Here is an 8,798-nt window from a genome sequence, read left to right as displayed (position 1 = left end):
GTGTGTGTGTGTGTGTGTGTGACCTATTTATTTTGTGATGCGTTTTGGCAAATGAATGTTATGAAGTGTATCTGCATCAATGTATGTATGTGTAATTGCATTTATAAACGCTCTGGGCTCTCTGGAGATGGAGTGTCCAAATATTCATTATCATTATCATCATTATTATTGAATAGAGTTCAGGGGCAGAGATATGGTCAGGGATAAAAAGAGGGGCTGAGAGAAGGTGAGACAGAGAGAGAAAAAGACAGACAGACATATTGATAGATAGAGAGAGAGAAAAGAGAGACAGAGACAGACAGACAGGCAGGCACTGACGAGAGAGAGAGAGAGAGAGAGAGAGAGAGAGAGAGAGAGAGAGAGAGAGAGAGAGAGAGAGAGAGAGAACGAACGAACGGAAATGTTTTAATGAATTTTGGCCATGGACCACAATTAAAAGCCAGGGGACTGGGGGTGGGCATGGGAAGGAGTATCATAACACTTGAACAGCACCACTCAATATCATACTGTTCATGGAACTGACATTAATTTTTACTTAATTAGGTCTCAGTAGATGGTTTCTCCTTTTGATCGCATGGAAAATAAGTTTTGATACTTGGCAATTTCTCTGCTTGTTGTTTGATCGAATAAGTGTACGAAGAGACATATTTAAAAAGTCTTGAAGAAATTTTGTCTGTAAATCAATATATACAGAACAAACAATAAATGGTATTCATCTTCTAGTTCACCTTAGCAAAAATGACAATGCTTTAAAACACCATTTTCAGTGTACCTATTAACATTATTTAAAGGAAGCACATCAAAGCTGGCCTGAGACAACGCCACTCTGAAATAACATTCATCAGCATTTGTTATGTATTTTTCTTTTTCAAATATAACTTTAAATGGTCTGTAGCATGAATATCTGTCTCTATCACTAATAGTACCAGACCATTCTTGAATGAAGATATCTGTAAGTCTTTGTTTCAAAACAAGAAATCCTTTCACATCACCAACACCTTGTTGCAACCATACAAAATTTAAACCTGTTGTAAATATATTTCTCTGACTTGGGAAGCCCAACACTTTTTTCCATGTAAATCTAATGCAAGCAACATCTGATAAGCCAAGTATGGCAGTCTATTTTGATTCATCTGTAGTATTCTAAACCAGTACCTTAAAACATTTAAGAACGAGTTTACAAATAACGGGTACCTACCAAGAGCACCATAAATCACTTTGGCGTTTTCATTGGCACTCTCCAAAATCGCTTACATGCTAATAAATGATTTTTTTTTTTTTTTTGCATTCTCTAATCTATTCATACCCAACATTTCAGATGCATACAACAGAACAGGCTGTACCTTTACATCAAATATTTGGGGAAAAAAAATACTGCATATGACATTTCTTTATACTTTTGAAAAGCCTTCACAAGGCTCATGGTTGCCCTATTGCCTTTCACAGCAAGATGTTCAGTCCCCCTTTTGGGACTTATCTTTGATGAGAATGTATACCCTAAATAACAGTATTCATTTACTACTTATATTTCTTCGTCTTCAAAAAACCACTTCTTACACCTACCTAAAAACCCGCCTTTTCTGAACACCATCATTTTTGTCTTCTGCACATTGTTCAGCTTCATCACCTGACAGCATGACTTAAGAATATTCAATTGATTATTAAGTCCTATGGGAGTTGTTGATAATAAAGCAATATCATCAGCAAAAAGCAATATAAATAGTTCCGTTGTACCTGGTAACAACTGAAACCCATGTCTACCTGACACAGACATTTCAACAATCTGATTGATGAATGTACAGAATAAAGTAGGGCTCATGACACATCCTGTCGTACACCAAGTGGACATTAAAAAAATTTCTGAACATTGTGAATTAACCCTGACACATGCTAACAATGAATCATGCAACGCTTTCAGAGACTTAAAGAATTTTCCAGATACACCCCGGTTTCTCAAATATTGTAACAATTTATCATGCCTTACAGAATCGAATGCTTTTCTAAAATCAACGAAAGCAACGCATAATTTCTTATTTTGACGCATGCATTTCTGAATACAAGTATATAGGTTAAGGATCTCCACGAAACCATTCAAGTGACGAAATTTTGAAATCAGCACAGTCCCAAAAGTATCAAACACACAGCTAAAATTTTGTTGTTAATCTTTCCTTTTCTTTATGAGTTAGCTTGTCAAATGTTAATGTTATCAGCTCTTCCAGTCTTCAGTGCGATGAAACAATACGTCAGCGAATTAACTGCACAAACCGCTCCACGGAACCATTCACATGAAACGAAAATTTTACGTCCGTACAGTTCCAAAAGTACACATAAGTTATCATTTGTATTTGTATTTCTTTTTTTTATATTATTTTTATCACAACAGATTTCTCTGTGTGAAATTCGGGCTGCTCTCCCCAGGGAGAGCGAGTCGCTTCACTGCAGCACCACCTTTTTTTTGGTATTTTTTCCTGCGTGCAGTTTTATTTGTTTTTCCTATCGAAGTGGATTTTTCTACAGAACAACCCTTTTGTTGCCGTGGGTTCTTTTACGTGCGCTAAGTGCATGCTGCACACGGGACCTCGGTTTGTATCGTCTCATCCGTATGCCTAGCGTTCAGACCATCACTCAAGGTCTAGTGGAGGGGGAGAAAATATCGGCGGCTGAGCCGTGATTCGAACCAGTACGCTCAGATTCTCTCGCTTTCTAGGCGGACGCGTTAGGCCATCACTCGTTCGTTCTTTAGTTTAACGTCTTTTCACTCATTAAAAAGTTATTATTCTTCCAATGTCCTTTTGTGCTTGCCTGCCAAATTTCAATGATGTCAGCGCTGGCAGTCCTCACCATGACGACGGCATATACCACGAGACAACTGGTTTGATCTGTCTAGAGAGAGAGAGAGAGAGAAAGAGAGAGAGAGAGAGAGAGAGAGAGAGAGAGAGAGAGAGAGAGACAGACAGACAGACAGACAGACAGACAGGATGAACCGGATACAACTGATATTACGTGACACCTGTCACGTCAGTTCATTCATGTTACTGCATATTTATCACACACACACACACACACACACACAGGTGACGGACTTTGAGCGAGAACGAATGTGTGTGTGTGTGTGTGTGTGTGTGTGTGTGTGTGTGTGTGTGTGTGTAAAGACTGCGCTCGTGCACGCGCGCGCACACACACACATACGCCCGCGCGCGCACGCACACACACGCACACACACACACTCATACACACACACACCCGAACACACACCCACACTCGTTGTGTCGCGGTAATGAAGCAACGGTAGACAATTTTTCGTGTACTGTCGTCTTCTCCAATCTCTTATTTGTTACTTCCCTTCAATTGCTCTCTCTCTCTCTCTCTCTCTCTCTCTCTCTCTCTCTCTCTCTCTCTCTCTGTGTGTCTCTCCCCCCCTCTCACTCTCTCTCTAATATATATATATATATATATTGTTAATATATATATATATATATATATATTTGTCTCTCTCAGTGTATGTGTGTGTGTGTGTGTGTGTGTGTGTGTGTGTGTGTGTGTGTGTGTGTGTGTGTGTGTGTGTGTGTGTGTGTACACGCGCCATTCTCTCTGTTTCTCCCAGTATCTCTTTGTCATCCTGACTTGTTCTCCCACCATCCCTGTCTCTCTCAGGCCCAGAGCTTCGTTCTACGAGGAGAAGCTGGGTTTGTTCCAGTGTACATTTTATTTACCTGTGTGCTAGCTGAATCGGTAGCATGAGCAGTATTGACTTGATAAAACAATGTACCTCGTACACGGAGAGTGTTGCCACTCTTTATTGATGATATTTTATATGCAAATTAAAAAAAAAGAAAACAGTTGTAGGCATACGTTATTAAATTTCCTACAAAATGTTTGTCTGGCAATGCAGATTTTCTTGTTTGGTTATATGATGCTGTCTTCAGCCAAGCTTTCGTATATTGTATAGTGTTCACTCTTCGTCTGCAGTATTTGCAGTACCAGTTACAGACAGCCACAGACAACCACGGCTGTTGCAACAGCTGCTGCTACCATTAATCCATGTCTCCACTCTGGTAGTAATATGAATAGTTGTATTTATTTCAGTACCAGTCTGTCTGTCTGTCTGTCAGTCAGTCTGCCTGTCTGTCTCTCACTCTCTTTCTCTCTCTCTCTCTCTCACTCTCTCTCTCTCTATATATATATCGCATCCATACACACAAACATACGCATAAACACACATATGCAACCCATATAACGCACGGAGCCAGAGTTATTTATCATGAACACCCCCGAAAACGGAATATAGTTGCCTACATGACGGGGTAAAAACGGTCACACACGTAAAAGCCCACTCGTGTACATACAAGCGAACATGGGAGTTGCAGCCCACGAAGGAAGAAGAAGAAGAAGAAGATTCATCATGAACGACAAAATTTGACACCGAAACCATCCAATAAAAAAAGAGAGGAAAAAATGTGGAAAAAAAAGAAAAAAAGAAAAGAAAAAAGAAAGTGGACCACAGTTGCATGCAAACAACGGAGCACGCATATATATATATATATATATATATATATATATATATATATATATATATATATATATATATATATATATGTATATGTATATGTATATATATATATTTTTTTTTTCTTTTTTCTTTTCCTTCCCATTTTTCTTTCTGGGTGCTTCACGCTGCCTCTCTTCACTCTATCACCCTTAGTTCCAAAGTATGTCCCTTTTGCAAGGAATGGACATTATTTGGGAAGGAAAATTTTTGTGTTTACAATGTGTCACTAGTATCTAGGTATTTTCTTTAGTTAGTGTGAATTCCTTAGTGCTTGTATAAGCTGTTCCTTTCTCACTTATTCCATTATCAGAAAGCGCACTTAGGAACATGTATGTACATGTGTGCATTCGTGCGTGAACGTGAGTGTGTGTGCTTGGTGTTTGAATGAGTATTGGTGCGTGCTGCGAATGAAGCAAAGAGAAATTATCAACCCAGGTACCACATCATTTTTATCATCACATCTACCCTTATTGTTAACAACAGCAACAATAAATAACAACCGTAATAAGACAACAATGACATTGACCACGACAGCACCATATCGCAGACCGGATCATAATCATTCCTCACTGAAAGTCCTTATTCTTCTGCGTTCGTGGGCTGCAGCTCCCACGTTCACTTATATGTACACGAGTGGGCTTTTACGTGTAAAACCGTTTTTACCCCGCCATGTAGGCAGCCACACTCCACTTTCGGGGGTGTGCATGCTTGGCATGTTCTTGTTTCCATAACCCAACCAACGCCGACATGGATTACAGGATCTTTGACGTGCGTATTTGATCTTCTGCTTGCGTTTACACACGAAGTGGGTTCAGGCACCAGCAGGTCTGCACATATATTGACCTGGGAGACTGGGAAAATCTCCACCCTTTACTCACCAGGCGCCGTTACCGTGATTCGAACCCGGGACCCTCAGATTGAAAGTCCAACGTTTTCACCACGCGGCTATTTCGCTCTGTTGCGAACTGACAGTCCAAAAACCACCATCCCCGTCGTTTGTTTACTTCTTCTTCTCCGCGTTCCCCAGCCACGCTAGATTTTCAGTCTGGTCAGGACAGCGAAGTCCGCGGTCCGCCACAGGGACCCCACCGGTCCCCACAGTTTGTCCTGGAGCTCCACCGGGCTGGGCCATGCCTGGCGTCTCAGAGCGTCGAAGGTGGGGCAGGACTGCAGGATATGGGAGGGGGTCTGTGGGCCTGTGCCACAAGGGCACTGGTCAGTATGTGATATCTTCAGACGGCAGAGATTGAAGAGGAGCTGTCAGGGTTACATAAACAAAACGGTCATACACGTAAAATGTTACATGTCTGTCTGAGTGTGAATGAGTGCGGGCCTGAAATCTAATTGAATGACACAGGAAACGAATGATGAGCGACCAATGGCAGCCGTCAGTCGGCTCTACCTAGGTAAGCAGCCTGTTGTGCAAACGACCCCGTGTTTGTAAAGCGTTTTCTCCGACCGAGGAAAGGCGCTACATAAGTATCATTCATGCACCATCGACGTGTTGCTTGCGAATATTTTGCCGAATTTTCTGGTTTCACTTGAATTAGCATACTAATGATTCCAGTTATTGGCAGTCATCTTACTTGAATAATCCGTCACTGTGGAAATCGTTTGTGAATACGTTAAACTATATCATATTCTTAAAAAAAATGAAATACGTACGTGTTTTTTGTGTGCGTGCGCGTGTGCGCGTGTGCGCGTGTGCGTGCGTGCGTGCGTTCGTGTGTGTGTGTGTGTGTGTGTGTGTGTGTGCGTGTGTGCGTGCATACATACGAAGATGATACGACAAGAATGTGTAAACAATAGAATGGTGGTAGCATGGGAGACGGTGGAAGAGAGTCAAATTCCATGAGCTTCCAGTACCGTCAGAAACAGTATCGAGAATGAACTGCATCCACAAACAATGCCAGGAATGAATCATTTTTAACGTCTTTGTTAGAAGTTCGCGAGCGATTTGTTTTAAATGCATGCAGATTTTTAAAATCAGTCTATGATTTGACTCATGTGATCGATAGCCACCCTAGATAATAGGTGTAAGTTGGTGTACATTTTAAATGCCAGGAGAAACTTAATTTTTAGTCATACATAAATTATGGGTACAAGTGTCATTCTGCAGTAACTGAGGCTGCGTGTTTATGTAAGAGCATTACAAACTTCATGACGCTCTTTGACTATCTCTCTCTCTCTCTCTCTCTCTCTCTCTCTCTCTATATATATATATATATATATATATATAGAGAGAGAGAGAGAGAGAGAGAGAGAGAGAGACACACACACACACACACACACACACACACACACACACACACACACACACAGAACGCAAGAACGCAATAATTTTATTGTACAGGCCATATGACCCGTTACAACTGATCGTGCGGATAAAGTCAGAGTGAAGCGTTGTGATAGTATACTATGAACATTATCAACGCCATATAAATCTTTATTTAACTCTTTCCATACGAACGGCGAAAGAGACGACGTTAACAGCGTTTCACTCCAATTACCATCATCAAAATATTGCAAGAGGAAGGCTCTTATACTGAAGAGGTGAATGTTGACAAAGAATACCACAATTCTTACGACGGAAGCTAAAGGTTGGGTCATTCAGACACCCACTGGACATCCGAGGGGTCTGTGTAGAGGAGAAGAGAGGACTGGCCGTACTGAGTGAGTTAAAAGAGAGAGGGGGAGAGAGAGAGAGAGAGAGAGAGAGAGAGAGAGAGAGAGAGAGAGAGAGAGAGAGAGAGAGAGAGAATGGATGAATGAATGAATCTTTACTTTCCAACAGTGGAGATAATTAGCACATTGGCCGAAGTACGTATCTGCCGTTAAAAAAACGCATGCACAAATAACTCTTATACTCAATACATATGTATACATGTGCAAGGATATCGCAGCAGCGGAGGGAGGGGGCGGGGGGGGGTGGGGGGGGGGGGGGGGGGTGGAGGGTATCCAGTTACTTGTGGTCCACTATTCTGTATTTATGTCCGCCCGTTTTATGCAGGAGTTCCCCATATTATCCACATGAAGCACCGCCTCTCTCTCTCCTAGCCCATCACCTCGCTTTTAACACCTTTCAGTAACGGGTACCACATGACATCATCATTGGCAGGTAACAGCAGAGGAGGAAACACATCTGTTGATTTAATGGTTTGCTAGCATGCACGAGCGGTTACTTGATAGCTTTTGTTTCTCCGTAGACTCGACACCAACACAAAAGGCACACAGAAAGGCAAAGTTCATGCTTGTGATGGTGAACTGAAAATAACTCCGCGTGTTGGTTTTTCAGTACTACCGCAATGTGACCTGTGACCTAAGGTAATTACTCAGAGGACTGTAAATACCACCACCGATACTGACTTGTACCAACTTCTTGGTGTTTTATATTTGCTTAGATAGGACGCGCGTGGTGGAACGTAATGACTGATTATGACGCGAACTACCTTTTTTTTGGCCTACCCATTCAAATATGTTAGGAAGAAATAACCTTTCAACCCCCCCCCCCCCCACACACACACACACACCACCACCACTATGTGTGGCAGTCAATGAGAAATGTTGAAAGTGCCTGACCGATTATCTATTTTCAAAAGCCATGCTAATATCTGATAAAAGGAATAAATAGAATCAACTATATATATATATATATATATATATATATATATATATATATATATTCTCTCTCTCTCTCTCTCTCTCTCTCTATATATATATATATATATAAATATAGCCACACACACACACACACACACACACACACACACACACACACACACATATATATATATATATATATGCACAATATACTTTAAACATATTTTAAAATCTATCGTCTATACATATTTTTTCTTTCCTTTTTCTTTGATTTCATGTTAGGATTACTTCCTCCTCTGTTTTACAGAAACTTGAATGACTATGTCAATTCATAAATGCGCGTACGCGTTCAGGTGTGTGTTGTGTGTGTGTGTGTGTGCGTGCGTGTGCGTGCGTGGGTGCTTGCGTGTGTGTGTCTGTGTGTGTGCGTGCGTACGCGCGCGCGCGTGTTTGTGTGTGTGTGTGTGTGTGTGTGTGTGTGTGTGTGTGCGTGAGTGTGTGTGTGTGTGTGTGTGTGTGTGTGTGTGTGTGTGTGTGTGTGTGTGTGTGTGTGTGTGTGTGTGTGTGTGTGATCAGCAGAATTTTCTGCATGCTTGCTGCATATTTCTACGTGGTTCAGTGGATAGCGCTCCAGCCTTTGAAGAGAGAA

The sequence above is a fragment of the Babylonia areolata genome, chromosome 15 (assembly GCF_041734735.1).
Source record: "Babylonia areolata isolate BAREFJ2019XMU chromosome 15, ASM4173473v1, whole genome shotgun sequence".
NCBI classification, from domain to species: domain Eukaryota; kingdom Metazoa; phylum Mollusca; class Gastropoda; order Neogastropoda; family Buccinidae; genus Babylonia; species Babylonia areolata.
Note: the sequence above shows the minus strand (reverse complement) of the source record.